General features: G+C 40.7%; 1 protein-coding gene across 4 annotated transcripts in view; it reads right to left on the reverse strand.

The window, feature by feature from the left end:
* ATN1 (atrophin 1) overlaps positions 1–16,011 on the reverse strand; it is a 166,872-nt gene extending 150,861 nt beyond the window's left edge. For 3 of the 4 annotated variants that reach the window (XM_053692834.1, XM_053692836.1, XM_053692837.1), the window contains exon 1: positions 15,755–16,004. The gene's annotated coding sequence lies outside the window, so the exon portion shown is untranslated. Of the gene's footprint in view, positions 1–15,754 lie in introns of all 4 variants that reach the window. The other variant, XM_053692835.1, reaches the window with a different exon arrangement.
* Between the last annotated feature and the right edge of the window lie 1,037 nt (positions 16,012–17,048).

Consider the following 17,048-nt stretch of genomic DNA (forward strand, 5'->3'; position numbering starts at 1 on the left):
AGCTAGGTAAGCTATTAAATAGTTAATAACTATTTAATAGCTATTGTACCTAGTTAAAATAAATTGAAAGGTACCTGTAAAATAAATATAAATCCTAAGATAGCTAGAATATAATTATTATTTATATTGTAGCTATATTAGGGTTTATTTTAAAGGTAAGTATTTAGTTTTAAATAGGATTCATTTAGTTAATAAGAGTTAATTTATTTAGATTTATTTAATTAATATTTAAGTTAGGGGGGCGTTAGGGTTAGACTTAGGTTTAGGGGTTAATAATTTTATTACAGTGGCGGCGGCGTAGTGGGGGGCAGGATAGGGGTTAATAAATGTATTATAGGTGGCGACGGTGTAGGGGGGGCAGGATAGGGGTTAATACATTTAATATAGGTTGCGGCGGGTTCAGGGAGCGGCAGTTTAGGGGTTAATACATTTATTATAGTTGCGGTGGGCTCCGGGAGCGGCGGTTTAAGGGTTAATATGTATAGAGTACCTTGCGGTGGGCTCCGGGAGCGGCGGTTTAGGGGGTAATTTTATTTAGTTGCGGCGGTGTAGGGGGGACAGATTAGTGGTGTTTAGACTCGGGGTACATGTTAGGGTGTTAGGTGTAGACAGCTCCCATAGAAATCAATGGGATGTCTGTCAGCAGCGAACTTGTACTTTCGCTATGGTCAGACTCCCATTGATTCCTATGGGATCCGCCGCCTCCAGGGGTGGCGGATTGAAAACCAGGTACGCTGGGCCGTAAAAGTGCCGAGCGTACCTGCTAGTTTTTTGATAACTAGCAAAAGTAGTGAGAATGTGCCGCACTTGTGTGCGGAACATCTGGAGTGACGTAAGAATCGATCTGTGTCGGACTGAGTCCGGCGGATCGAAGCTTACGTCACAAAATTCTACTTTTGCCGGTCTCGAGCCTTTGATAACTAAGGCGTATCAGCATTGCCACAAATACGATGCGGAATTCCAGCGTATTTGAGGTTGACGGCTTGATAACTAGGCCCCATAGTAGCAACAGCGCAAACAATGCCTATAGTATTTAAATCTCAATAGATTGATTTCTTTATGAAGTGGTAATAATACACTTTTTGTAACAATAATATTAAGAGTAAATATTTTCTCCTATCGGAGAGAAAAAAATCTTTTGTCTATATAGGGATCAATATTGTAGCGCAAAAAGAATGAAATACTTGTAAATAATGACACAGTACCAACCTATAGATTCACAAATATTTTCAATATTTATTTATAATATATAATGATTGATGTCATCTGCAATAGAGAAATGTATTTTAAACAGTTTTAGAGAAGTTTTTTCCAAATGTATGAATGCATCCAATTTTAATATATGAAGGTTAATTCCAAACAATATGGGAGGAGTTACAAAGCTGATCGGAACCTTAAATACAGCCGAAAACCACACTAAAACATATAAGTCTTGATAAAGGCGCAGGAGAGCGCTGAAACGCGTAGACAGACTATCCAGTGTGGATTACAAAGGCTGCAAAAGAACCAAGCGAGTCAGGATTTCAAGGAGATACACTCCCCCCACGATCCGGTAACCTGATTGGCCTCCAACAAATCACGTGGAATAGACGACGTCAGGGATAGGAAGCAAGCCCCCGGGAACTTCAAACGGAGAGACGCTGATCCTCCATTAAAGGTACAACTAATAGCGAGCAGCTTCCCAGGACCCCTACACAACGAGGTAAGAAACAATCGGAGGTCCGGTTAGGGGGAGTGCAACAATATTATTATATAACACTATCCTCATTTGGAGATACCAAAAAATTTAAGGAACTCAGTTGTGGCCACAACTCTTCGTAACATATTGTATACACAATCCCAAAGGTCCAATATATGTATATATGAGAAAGTGTGTACCGGATTTTTGATACAATATCAGAACTTGAAGCAGCCTTTTTTTTACTCGAGATTCAACATGTTTTTATATGAATGCATATGTATGATTTAAAAAATTGGTGGTTATTGAAACCATTTTTATCCGTGTAACATTTGAATTCATTATATGTTATTTTTGTTATATAAATTATTTTAGTATATATAAGTTTGGTGTCATTTCTATATATCAATACTAAGGAGTGTCAATTTACAACATTTACCCACCATTTGATATAGTTATCCTAGAGGTATACAGAAGAACTAAGATCTTAAAGGTGTATACGCAGAGCACAATATACAAGACACTAATATAGTTCACTGTCACAAATGAATATTTAGTTACAAACACATTGTACGGTTTAGCAAAATAATAATTACAATATCACAAACACACAGAAGGTTTCTAATCAAAAAAGAATTAATCAGTCACTCATACTAATTAAGAGAGATTTTTTTTCTAGGTACACAATTGAAACACAAATAGATAATATAATTAATTATCACCAAACTTAGTCCTACTCACAGCTATAGTAGTTAGCGCTCCCCACACACACCCTGAACCAAAATCTCTGATACTGGGAGAATATCAGAATTGGGGCAGCTTTGTGAGCTGAAAAGGTCTGACACATAGTTCACACCACACACACTCTTTGCACAGATAGGTTTTTTAATATGTAATTTATTTTATTTAATTGGTATTTAATTTAATTGTAGTATAATAGTTAGGGTAGGTTAATTAATAGTTTAATATAGTTTATTTTAATTCTACAGGTAAGTTAATTTATTATAAAGATAGGGATGTTGTAATTTTAATTTAAAGTTAGAGGGATGTTAGGTTTAGGGGTTAATAGCTTAATTTATTTTTTGGCTATGTGGGGAGCTGACGGTATAGGGGTTAATAGGTTTAGTTAGTGGTAGTCATGTGGGAGGCCAGAGGTTTAGGAGTTAATATGTTTATTTAGTGGCTAAATCACTTGAAACTGATGCAGTATAACTGTAAAAAGCTGACAGGAAAATATCACCTGGGCATCTCTATGTAAAAAAGGAAGATATTTTACCTCACAACTTCTTCAGCTCAGCAGAGTAGGTAAAAAGTTATACTCAGCTGCTGCCCAGCTGCAGGAAAAATAAAAATGAGGAAATGAACAGCAGCCAATCAGCATCAGCAGTGCTGAGGTCATAAACTCTTTTACTGTGATCTCATGAGATTTCATAGAAAACTTCCTTAAACTGAATAGGGAAATTACAGGAATGTGCACGAGGCTCACTCCCTTGCCTGTCCCGGGACAGACATACTGATTTGCTGCTTAAAGTCCTTTGCAATGGTATTTGAATACTTAGGGCATTTTGAGGTAAAATATCTTTCTTTTTTACATAGAGATGTTCAGGTAATATCTTCTAGTCAGCTTTTTACAGCTATGCTGCAGTACTTTCAAGTGTTTCAACATTTGGGTATCATGGCCCTTTAATGTGCTGCAGTGATGTGAATATCTACATACAGTGACATTAACCTTTCCTTTAAATATACAGATCCACATTACCCTAAAATACACATCTGCACCCCAAACTACTATACAACACCGCAAATAGAAAAGTGCAAAAATATTCCCCATCACCCCTAAAATATGCATCAGCAACCCAAAATGACTTCACAACACCAAAGCAGAAAAGTGCACCCAAACTACAGACGATTGTGCAACTATGCAGCTTAAACCTAAAATACTGAACCACCACCAAATGTACTCTGCTTAGAAACACCTTAAACTACAGCAGCATCCAAAATATAACCTAACCCCAAACACAACTGCTCCTCAGATAAAGTACTGCATCTCTAGATACTTACTGTCCCTCAAGATAAAGGACTGAGCCTCTAGAAACTGACTGTCCCTCTAGATAAAGCACTGCTCCTCTAGGTACCAACTGCTCCTCTAGGTACCAACTGCTCCTCTAGGTACCAACTGCTCCTCTAGGTACCAACTGCTCCTCTAGGTACCAACTGCTCCTCAGATAAAGCACTGAACCTCTAGATACTGACTGCTCATCAAGTAACTGACTGATCCTCAGACAAATCACTGAACCTCTAGACACTGACTGATCCTCAGACAAAGCACTGAACCTCTAGACACTGACTGATCCTCAGACAAAGCACTGAACCTCTAGACACTGACTGCTCCTCAAGATAAAGCACTGGACCTCTAGATACTAACTGCTCCTCAAGATAAAGCACTGAACCTCTAGATACTAACTGCTCCTCAAGATAAAGCACTGAACCTCTAGACACTGACTGCTCCTCAAGATAAAGCACTGAACGTCTAGATACTAACTACTCCTCTAGATACTGACTGATCCTCAGACAAAGCACTGAACCTCTGGAAACTGACTGCTCCTAAGATAAAGCACTGAACCTCTAGATACTAACTGCTCCTCAAGATAAAGCACTGAACCTCTAGATACTGACGTCTCCTCAAGATAAAGCACTGAACGTCTAGATACTGACTGTTCCTCAAGATAAAGCACTGAACCTCTAGATACTGACTGCTCCTCAAGATAAAGCATTGAACCTCTAGATACTGACTGCTCCTCAAGATAAAGCACTGAACCTCTAGATACTGACTGCTCCTCAAGATAAAGCACTGAACGTCTAGATACTAACTACTCCTCTAGATACTGACTGATCCTCAGACAAAGCACTGAACCTCTGGAAACTGACTGCTCCTCAAGATAAAGCATTGAACCTCTAGATACTGACTGCTCCTCAAGATAAAGCATTGAACCTCTAGATACTGACTGCTCCTCAAGATAAAGCACTGAACCTCTAGATACTGACTGCTCCTCAAGATAAAGCACTGAACCTCTAGATACTGACTGCTCCTCAAGACTGCTCTGCTTTCATGGATATCAAACAATTGCAAACACAACACAGGTTTATCCAAAAAAAAAAATTAAAAATAATCTTTGTTAAATATATGTGTGGCACAATTATTGGCATCATTTTAGTCAATACACTGTGCTACCTCCCTTTACCAAGATAAATCTTCTCCTATAATGCCTGATGAGGTTGGAGAATACATTAAAAAGGGATCCAAGACCATTCCTCCATACAGAATCTCTGCAGATACTTCAAATTTTGAGGTTGGCGCTGGTGGACTCTCCTCTTTAATCCAATCCACAGGTTTTCTATGGGGTACAAGTCAAGGGACTGGGATGGCCATGGCAGGATCTTTATTTTATCGCCAACACTGCGATAAACCCCTTTTTGATTGATTGCAACTTAGCGCTCCACTTGTAATCTGGCCCTTAATGTGCTGCAGTGATGTGAATATCTACAGACAGTGACAATAACGGTTTCATAAAATATACAGATACTCATCACCCTAAAATACACATCTGCACCACAAACTACTACACAATACCCCAAATAGAAAAGTGCAACAAACTTATTCCACATCACCCCCAAAATATAGATCAGCACCCCAAACTACTACATAGCACCCCCAAAATATACATCAGCTACCCAAATTACTTCACAACACCGAAACAGAAAAGTTCACCCAAACTACAGACGATTGTGCAAATATGCAGCTTAAGCCTAAAATACTGAACAACCACCAAATGTACTCTATTAGCAACACCTTAAACTACAGCAGCATCCTAAAATATAACCTACCCCCCAAACACAACTGCTCCTCAGATAAAGCACTGAACCTCTAGACACTGAATGCTCCTCAGATATAGCACTGAACCTCTAGATACTGACTGCTCCTCAAGATAAAGCACTGAACCTCTAGATACTAACTCTCTCAGATAAAGCACTCAACCTCTAGATACGGACTGCTCCTCAAGATAAAACACTGAACATCTAGATACAGATTGTTATATCATATGTGGGGAGTTGTCTATATCAGAAGAATTATTTTATCAAATTATAAAAATAATTAATTTGATACAGGAAAATTATGGTATTTCATATTACAGGAACAACATATTTAAAATAATCTAGGATTTTAAATTAAACAAACTCAAGTGTTAAAAGTAGCATTTGGCTAACATTCACCACACCTCCATGACTCATAAGATAACAATGTAAATTATCTTGGAGCATTTGTCCAAAAGAAGGTAACAAGATTTTTGCCAGGAAGAACCCCTGCTGTTTATCAACAGAACAGAGAGAACTGGTGTTCCAACTCAAGAGTGGAGTCCCATTGTCTAAGATTTTGTTTATGCTCTGGTGGATGGAATTACAAACAAATGGGCCCTCACTCATATGTTAATGAGATGCCTGCTGGTCTAAGTGACCAACTCAGACACTCCCTAACATAAAGTACAACGTTTGTTAGGAAAAGAAATAGAATTTTGAAATATAAGAAATTAAAGGTTAGAATGGTGTATATAAGAATTGGCTCATAAAATTGTGATAATGTCCCACGTATGTAAATGTATAGATATATTAAATGTGTAAGGAAGGACATGCAAAAATGACCAGTATTGCATTGTGTGTGTCTAATGATCATATGTTTTTAAATGTACAAATAACTACTTCAAAAATCTGTATTATGTGTATATAAAATCACGTTTTAAATGCATAAATAAGTCAAATAGGAAGGGAAACACATATGTATATATATATATATATATATATATATATATATATATATATACACACACACACACATATATTTGCATGCATGTAAGTAGACATGGATGTATGTATTGTGTGTATATATATATATATATATATATATATATATATATATATATATATATATATATACATACACACACACATACATACATGCAGTCCCCGGGTTACGTACAAGATAGGGACTTTAGGTTTGTTCTTAAGTTGAATTTGTATGTAAGTTGGAACAGGTACTTTTTTTAGGTGAAACTCTAGCCAAACATTTTTTTTTGTTTTGGATAGCATAGGATAAAGTTTGTTTTGCTATCTGTGCCCCTGTTCAGAAAATTTCACATCACTTTCTGTCCTTGTGACAATTGGATTTTCAGTATTTTGGATTATCCTGGAAAGAAGGATTGTCGATAAAGCTCTATTTTCTCTGTATGTAAGTATGAGTTGTACTTAAGTCGGATGTCTGTAACCCGAGGACTGCCTGTATATATATATATATATATATATATATATATATATATATATATATGTATATATATATGTATATATATATATATATATATATACACATATATATATATATATATATACATATATATATACATATATATATACACACATACATATGTGAGTATATGTAGATGTTTGTATATGCATGCATGTATACAGATAAATGAAAAATATGGAGATTGATGTATATATAAATTATCTCCCTATGTTAAAACCCATATGCCCAACTTTAAAGGACAATGCACAAATGATAAGCCATAAAGACATGATTACTTATTTAAGTATATCTGGTAAATTTATGAAGTCTAGCTCGCAAATTAGATAAATGGCCGGCTGGCTGAAGACGGCTCAAGGTAGGGTGATCTTCAGGGGGATAGTGTTAGGTTTTTTTTAAGGGGGGATCGGGTGGGTTTTAGAGTAGGGGTGTGTGGGTTGTAATGTTGGGGGGGTCTTGTATTTTCTTTTACAGGTAAAAGAGCCGATTACTTTGGGGCAATGCCCCGCAAAAAGCCATTTTAAGGGCTGGTAAAAGAGCTGATTACTTTGTAATTTAGTATAGGGTAGGGCATTTTATTATTTTGGGGGGCTTTTTTATTTTATTAGGGGGTTTAGATTAGGTGTAATTAGATTAAAATTCTTCATATATATATTTTTTTTTATTAAATTTTTTTTTTTTTTATTATATGCATAGGTTATCACAATTCTTTCAAACGTTACAAATATGAAGTAAACACAGAAATCACAAGAATGGTATCTCGCATTACATTGAAATGACATAGATATTGCATAGTATAACCAGGTTTTCACCTCCATTCCTAACAGATCTAAAGGTCAAACTATACCTGAGTGGGAGGTGAAATGAGGAGTGAGTAGGAGCGTTTACAGGTTAGGAGAATCGTTGTCAGTTGGTAGGTTAAGGTTTTGGCGTTTTTTCCGCCTTTTGATCTGCTTTTTAAAAGCGGAATTACGCTAGTAGCCGGTTGTTATGTGGGTATTGCCTGTATAAGCAGTTGAGCGGATGCAAGGGGCCAACAAGGGCCACCGCTCCAAAGAAGTGAAATCAAGATTCAGTCATCCTTGCGCTATCGTGGGCTAAAGTACCCCCTATGGGGGGGAGAGGATATTAGATGAGGGGGGGGGAGGGGGGGTGGAGGGGGGGGGGAAGGGTGGACAGACCGTCCTGGACCCATATCAGGGGCCAGTGACACTAAGGGGCAGGGAATCCTAAGATTTAGCTCTGAGGCTCTGTAGGTAAGCTTCCCAGGGTTCCCAGACAAGACAGAAAGTTTCCGACTTGCACCGGACTCTGTAGACAAAGTCTTCCATGGACTTGACATAATTCAGGTATTCCAATACACTCTGCCATTTTGGAGGGTGCACTTTTTTCCAGTTCCTGGCAATTGCCATTTTAACTGAGGTGAGTATGTATATAAGAAGGGTTCTCTGGTGCGGAGGCACTTTCTCCAAACCCAAGTGTAGAAGAGCCATTCCGGGGTCCTTTATCTCTGGAAGACCCATCAAGCAACAGATCTTACTGGTCTTATCCCAGAGTGTCTTTAGGTTGGGACAAGTCCACCAGGTGTGTAGTGGGGTGCCAATGCCACCACAGTTTCTCCAACAGGAGGGGGGGTGATTAGGATAGAGGGTCTGCAGTCTGGTTGGTACCAGATGCCACCTAGTGAGCATTTTAAAGTAGAGCTCGTACATCGTGGTGCAATGTAAGGCAGCCTTGGTCTTGGCGATGGCCAATGTCCATTTCTTAGGGGAGTATACCGTTTGTAGCTCTGCCTCCCAGGAGAGCATATGTCTCGTCTTAGGAATTGCGGGGGGAACCAGTAGGCATCGATAGTGTGCCGTGAGGGGTAGATTAAAATTCTTGTAAGATTTTTTTATTTTTTGTAATTTAGTGTTTGTTTTTGTATTATAGTTTATTGAATTGTATTTTAGTTTAGATAATTGTAGGTAATTTATTTATTTATTTATTGATAGTGTAGTGTTAGTTGTATTTGCAACTTAGGTTTTGTACATATTTTAACTAGGTAGCTATTAAATAGTTAACTATTTAATAGCTATTGTACCTGTTTAAAATAAATACAAAGTTGCCTGTAAAATAAATATAAATCCTAAAATAACTACAATGTAACTATTAGTTATATTGTAGCTATATTAGGGTTTATTTTATAGGTAAGTATTTAATGATAGTAATTTTATTTCGTTTTATTTAAATTATATTTAAGTTAGGGGGTGTTAGGATTAGGGTTAGACTTAGGTTTAGGGGTTAATAACTTTATTATAGTAGCGGCGACGTTGGGGACGGGAGATTAGGGGTTAATACAATGTATTATAGTGTTTGCGAGGCGGGAGTGCGGCGGTTTAGGGGTTAATACATTTATTATAGTGGCGGCGATGTCCGGTCGGCAGATTAGGGGTTAATAAGTGTAGGTAGGTGGCGATGTTAGGGGCAGCAGATTAGGGGTTCATAGGGATAAAGTAGGTGGCGGCGATGTCCGGTCGGAAGATTAGGGGATAAAAAAATTTGTTATAGGGTTTGCGATGTGGGGGGGCCTCGGTTTAGGGGTTCATAGGTAGTTTATGGGTGTTAGTGTACTTTATAGCACTGTAGTTAAAAGCTTTATGTTCCGGCATTAGCCCATAAAACTCTTAACTACTGACTTTTTTGCGGTTGCAGTCTTGGCGGTAGAGGCTCTACCGCTCACTTCCTCCAAGACTCGTAATACCGGCGTTAGGCAAATCCCATAGAAAAGATAGGATACGCAATTGACGTAAGGGGATTTGCGGTAGCCTCGAGTCGCCGAAAAATAGTGAGCGGTAGACCCTTTCCTGCCTGACTCTAAATACCAGCAGGCGTTAAAAAGCAGCGTTTTAAGGCTAACGCAGAACTCTAAATCTAGCCGTTAGTGTATAATAGCATATTTTATTTCATAGTGTATCAGAGAGTTTGTTTTGTGTATAATTAAATGGTATATCGCTTGTTAGTATCCTGTTTAATGTTTAATAAATTTGTATATATTTTTCCAAACTGAAACCTCTTTACTCCACAAGTATAATTCGCCGTGTTTAAAAAGATATCACCTGATTAGAACTTATAGTAAAATAATATTAAAGATCTAAGATACATAACACGTTGGAGGTTACTGCTGAGTTAGTCATAATTAATCTTGTAATCTAAAATATATATAACACGTTAGAAAAGTGCAACAAACTTATTCCACATCACCCCTAAAATATACATTAGCACCCCAAAAATATACATCAGCAACCCAAATGACTTCACAACACCCAAACAGAAAAATTCACCCACACTACAGACGATTGTGTAAATATGCAGCTTAAGCCTAAAATACTGAACAACCACCAAATGTACTCTATTAGCAACACCTTAAACTACAGCAGCATCCTAAAATATAACCTACCCCCCAAACACAACTGCTCCTCAGATAAAGCACTGAACCTCTAGATACCGACTGCTCCCTCAAGATAAAGCACTGAACCTCTAGATCAGGGCTCGACAAACCCAGGAGCCTGGTAGCCACTGGCTCCTAGAATTTTACCCCTGGCTCCTAACTTTTTGGGTTATTCTCCATATATCTATATACAAATCCAACGGTCTGGCTCCTAAAAATATGCCTGGCTCCTAAATATTCTTAATGGCTCCTAATTTTTAAACACATTTGTCAAGCACTGAACCTCTAGATACTGACTGCTCCCTCAAGATAAAGCACTGAACCTCTAGATACTGACTGCTCCCTCAAGATAAAGCACTGAAACTCTAGATACTGACTGCTCCCTCAAGATAAAGCACTGAACCTCTAGATACTGACTGCTCCCTCAAGATAAAGCACTGAACCTCTAGATACTGACTGCTCCCTCAAGATAAAGCACTGAACCTCTAGATACTGACTGCTCCCTCAAGATAAAGCACTGAACCTCTAGATACTGACTGCTCCCTCAAGATAAAGCACTGAACCTCTAGATACTGACTGCTCCCTCAAGATAAAGCACTGAACCTCTAGATACTGAGTGCTCCCTCAAGATAAAGCACTGAACCTCTAGATACTGAGTGCTCCCTCAAGATAAAGCACTGAACCTCTAGATACTGAGTGCTCCCTCAAGATAAAGCACTGAACCTCTAGATACTGACTGCTCATCACGATAAAACATGACACAAATCACAAAAAGTGACTCAGAATAAATCACTGGAGCTTAAAAATACTGCAATGCAACTCAAAACACTGAACCCCATACTGACCTGTACTTCATAATAAAGCATTGAACCCAAGAATATCAAACACCTCAAGATAAGGCTATGGACCCCAAATTATTGAACTGCACTTAATAATGCCCTGGACGCCAAAATAATGAATTACACATCAAAATAAAACTATGGGACCCAAAAATATTGAACTGCACCTCAAAAAAAAGCAATGGACCTAAAAACATCAGAACAGAACTTCAATATTAAAGCACCACTAAATACGTCAAAATTAAATAATTGCCAAATACACAATAAAACAACAATGCAATAGCAACAACTTTGTATTTTAAATGAGCAGTAAAATATTTTCTGGCAAAAATCAAAGTTAATCCAATTTTCCCTCCACCTGTACCATGTGACAGTCAACAGCCAATCACAAAATGCATATACAGTGCCCTCAACTTATATTGGCACCCTTGGTAAATAGGCGCAAAGAAGGCTGTGAAAAATTGTATTTATTGTTTAACACTGATCTTTTGTTCAAAATAATACACAAAAATGCTCTACTTTCATGGATATCAAACAAATTTCAAACACAACACAGGTTTATCCAAAAAAAGAAAAAATATTTGTTAAATATATGTGTGGCACAATTATTGGCATAATTTTAGTCAATACTTTGTGCTACCTCCCTTTACCAAGATAAATCTTCTCCTATAATGCCCGATCCCAGAGACAGAACTTTTTTTCACTTTCTGCGATGAGATTTTTTTAGTGAAATTTTTTCTGCAGGTCATTTTTAAATAAAATAAAATGGTAAATTTGTCAGTTACACTAAAGCACCAGATCAATTGCAATGTGTTGGTTAACTGGAGAATAAAGCAATATTTAAAGTTGTATAATCTAGTGCAGTAGTTGAAAATTGCATTGCAAATTAGCTGCAGACAAAAAAAGTAATTGTAAAATGTCTCTTGAATTAATTTGTTTCCTTTTCTCTTAGTCTAACATAGACATGTAGTAATAAAAAGGTGCATTGCTCATAAGTACATCTTACATTCAGAGAAAAACAGCTTTGCAGACTGTAAAAAGCTAGGGAACGAACTTGCAAAAATTTCAGAGCCAGACTACAATCAATGCACTGCTGCTTTGCAGAACTACTGCATATTTGATTGTTGTCTTCAAACAGCACTTTGCTCTGGATGCACTGTTAAGGAAAACTTATACAATGCAGCCAGATAACAGCTCTGTTTAAAAAGACCAGTCTAATGTGGAGCAGCGCTGAAAAGTTAAAGTGCTAACAGTTCCTGTTCTTTCTGCAGACATGCTGCATTTTCTGCGATGACATCTCAGATCACTCTATGTTCTGCCTTGGGGTGCCCGATGAGGTTGGAGTATACATGACAAGGGTTTCAAGACCATTCCTCCATACAGAATCTCTTCAGATTCTTTAAATTGTGAGGTTGGCGCTGGTGGACTCTCCTCTTTAATTCAATCCACAGGTTTTCTATGGGGTTCAAGTCATGGGGCTGGGATGGGTATGGTGGGATCTTGATTGTGTGGTCAGTAAACCATTTATGTGATGATTTTAATGTATGTTTTGACTCACTGTCCTGCTGGAAGATCCAATCATGGCCCATTTTAAGATTTCTGGCAGAGGCAGTCAGGTGCTCATTTAAAATTTGATAGAGTACATGATGCCATGTATCCTTACAAAATGTCCAGGTCTTCTGGCAGAAAAACATCCCCAAAACATTAAAGAGCCACCACCATATTTAACTGTGGGCATGAGGTACTTTTCCATATGGCTACCTCTCTGTGAACGCCAAACTTGCCTCTGGTGTTTATTGCCAAAAAGCTCTATTTTGGTTTCATCTGACCATAGAACTCGACCCCGTTTGAAATTCCAGTAGTGTCTGGCAAAGTGAAGTCGCTTGAGATTGTTTTTGGATGAGAGTAGAGGCTTTTTTTATTGAAACCCTTCCAAACAACTTGTGGTGATGTAGGCGACGTCGGATTGTAGTTTTGGAGAGTTACTGAACACAAGACGCAATTAACTTCTGCAATTCTCCAGCTGTGATCCTTGGAGATATTTTTACCACTCAAACCATCCTCTTCACTGTGCGTTGAGACAATATAGACACACGTCCTCTTCCAGGTTGATTCATAACATTTCCAGTTGACTGTAACTTCTTAATTATCGCCCTGATGGTGAAAATGGGCATTTTCAATGCTTTTGCTATTTTCTTATAGCCACTTCCCATTTTGCTCAACAACTTTTTGCCGCACATCGCAGCTATATTCCTTGGTCTTACCAATTGTGATGAATGACTAAGGGAATTTGGCCTATGTGTTACTGCATATTTATACCCCTGTGAAACACAAAATCATGGTTGAATAATTTCATGTTCCTAGTCACCTGCTTCAAATATATTTTTCTTATATGAATTCATAGGGGTGCCAATATCTGTGGCACACATATTTAACAAAGTTTTTCTTTTGGATGAATCTGTGCTCGCAATTGTTTGATATCCATAAGAGCAGAGTATTTTTGTGTATTTTTTTAACAAAAGATCAAAAAGGTTAAACAATAAAGACACATTTTCACAGCCTTCTTTGCTCATATTTACCAAGGGTGCCAATATTAGCGGAGGGCATTGTACGTATATACTGTACAATTTACACACGCTCACTAGGAGCTGGGATTCTAAAAAAGTGTGCGCATAACTGTATCATGTGACAGCCATCAGCCAATCACAAATTCATATACATAAATACTTTGCATTTTGCCCATTAAGAGCTGGGATCTCAGAGCATATAAAATAAATATGCAAGATTTATTAATATAAGTATATTGGAAAGGTTTTTTAATTTGCACCATATATCTTAATCAAGAAACGTTTTAATTTTGACTTTAATAGCCCTTTAAGCACCAGACCCCAAAATACTGACTTGTACCTCATAAAGAAGTGAACTCCAGAATATCAAACAACACCTCAAGATAAGGTAAAGTACCCCAAATTAATGAACTGTACCTCATAATAAACGCAATAGACCCAAAAATAAAGCATGAGACCCCCCAAAAAGTTAAATGCACCTCAAGAAAAACATTGAGCATCAAAATATTGAACAGAACTTCACGATTAAACAATGGACCCTAAAATACTGACTGCACATCAAGATAAAGTACAAGCCCTGTAACCCAGATCCCCCTCTCTCTGGCAGTAGCGGGGTACAAGTCCTGTAACCCAGAGCCCCCTATCTCTGGCAGTGGTGGGGTACAAGCCCTGTAACCCAGAGCCCCCTATCTCTGGCAGTGGTGGGGTACAAGCCCTGTAACCCAGAGCCCCCTATCTCTGGCAGTGGTGGGGTACAAGCCCTGTAACCCAGAGCCCCCTATCTCTGGCAGTGGTGGGGTACAAGCCCTGTAACCCAGAGCCCCCTATCTCTGGCAGTGGTGGGGTACAAGCCTTGTAACCCAGAGCCCCCTATCTCTGGCAGTAGTGGGGTACAAGCCCTGTAACCCAGAGCCCCCTATCTCTGGCAGTGGTGGGGATACAAGCCCTGTAACCCAGAACCCTCTATCTCTGGCAGTGGTGGGGTACAAGCCTTGTAACCCAGAGCCCCCTATCTCTGGCAGTAGTGGGGTACAAGCCCTGTAACCCAGAGCCCCCTATCTCTGGCAGTGGTGGGGCGCAAGCCCTGTAACCCAGAGGCCCCTATCTCTGGCAGTGGTGGGGCACAAGCCTTGTAACCCAGAGCCCCCTATCTCTGGCAGTGGTGGGGCGCAAGCCCTGTAACCCAGAGGCCCCTATCTCTGGCAGTGGTGGGGATACAAGCCTTGTAACCCAGAGCCCCCTATCTCTGGCAGTGGTGGGGCACAAGCCTTGTAACCCAGAGCCCCCTATCTCTGGCAGTAGTGGGGTACAAGCCCTGTAACCCAGAGCCCCCTATCTCTGGCAGTAGTGGGGTACAAGCCCTGTAACCCAGAGCCCCCTATCTCTGGCAGTGGTGGTGTACAAGCCCTGTAACCCAGAGCCCCCTATCTCTGGCAGTGCTGGGGTACAAGCCCTGTAACCCAGAGCCCCCTATCTCTGGCAGTAGTGGGGTACAAGCCCTGTAACCCAGAGCCCCCTATCTCTGGCAGTGGTGGGGTACAAGCCCTGTAACCCAGAGCCCCCTATCTCTGGCAGTGGTGGGGTACAAGCCCTGTAACCCAGAGCCCCCTATCTCTGGCAGTGGTGGGGTACAAGCCCTGTAACCCAGAGCCCCCTATCTCTGGCAGTAGTGGGGTACAAGCCATGTAACCCAGAGCCCCCTATCTCTGGCAGTGGTGGGGTACAAGCCCTGTGGGTCACCTCTTGCTGATGTCCCACAGGAGGGGGTGTGTGCCCATACGTGTGCGTGTACATGTGTGCGTGTTTAGCTGTGTGAGTGTGCACATACGTGTGCATGTACATGTCAGGCGTGTGCACATACGTGTGCGCGCGTCTCCCAGGTCTCACCTAACAAAGAGAGGCCGGCAGACGGCACACAGCTCCGGGGTGTCCTTTACGTTCTACCGCCCAGCACCGCCTGGAAACGGTCAGCGCAGCGGAACATTTTGGGGAGAGCGACAGCATCTGCCGACCGAGGGGACCGGCCTAGGCGACAACAGGAGGACAAGAATGGCCTTTTTTATCCGCTGTGCAGTGAAAATCCCACAAAAGAAGAAAAATTACCTCCTCTCCCCCTGCACTGCTCCCTCCTCCCCTGCTCCCGCCCTCTCTCGTCTGTCAGTCTGTCCTTCCCTCTCTAGCTGCACATTCAGCCCTCCCTGATATCTCCCATTAGGTGAGGCCGGGGGAGGAGAGAGAGGAGGGACAGAGAGACAGGGACAGAGAGAGAGACACACAGGGACAGAGAGACAGGGACAGAGAGAGAGACACACAGGGACAGAGTGAGACACAGGGACAGAGAGAGACACAGGGACAGAGAGAGACACACAGGGACAGAGAGAGACACAGGGACAGAGAGAGACAGAGTGAGAGACACACAGGGACAGAGAGAGACACACAGGGACAGAGAGAGACACAGGGACAGAGTGAGAGACACACAGGGACAGAGAGAGACACACAGGGACAGAGAGAGACACAGGGACAGAGTGAGAGACACAGGGACAGAGTGAGACACAGGGACAGAGAGAGAGACACAGGGACAGAGAGAGAGAGACACAGGGACAGAGAGAGACACAGGGACAGAGAGAGACACAGGGACAGAGAGAGACACAGGGACAGAGTGAGAGACACACAGGGACAGAGAGAGACACACAGGGACAGAGAGAGACACAGGGACAGAGTGAGAGACACACAGGGACAGAGAGAGACACACAGGGACAGAGAGAGACACAGGGACAGAGTGAGAGACACAGGGACAGAGTGAGACACAGGGACAGAGAGAGACACAGGGACAGAGAGAGACACAGGGACAGAGAGAGAGACACAGGGACAGAGAGAGAGAGACAGGGACAGAGAGAGACACAGGGACAGAGAGAGAGAGACAGGGACAGAGAGAGACACAGGGACAGAGAGAGAGACACAGGGACAGAGAGAGACACAGGGACAGAGTGAGAGACACACAGGGACAGAGTGAGACACACAGGGACAGAGAGAGACACAGGGACAGAGAGAGACACAGGGACAGAGTGAGACACACAGGGACAGAGTGAGACACACAGGGACAGAGAGAGACACAGGGACAGAGTGAGAGACACAGGGACAGAGAGAGACACAGGGACAGAGTGAGACACACAGGGACAGA

This window comes from Bombina bombina, chromosome 9, assembly GCF_027579735.1.
Source record: "Bombina bombina isolate aBomBom1 chromosome 9, aBomBom1.pri, whole genome shotgun sequence".
NCBI lineage: Eukaryota > Metazoa > Chordata > Amphibia > Anura > Bombinatoridae > Bombina > Bombina bombina.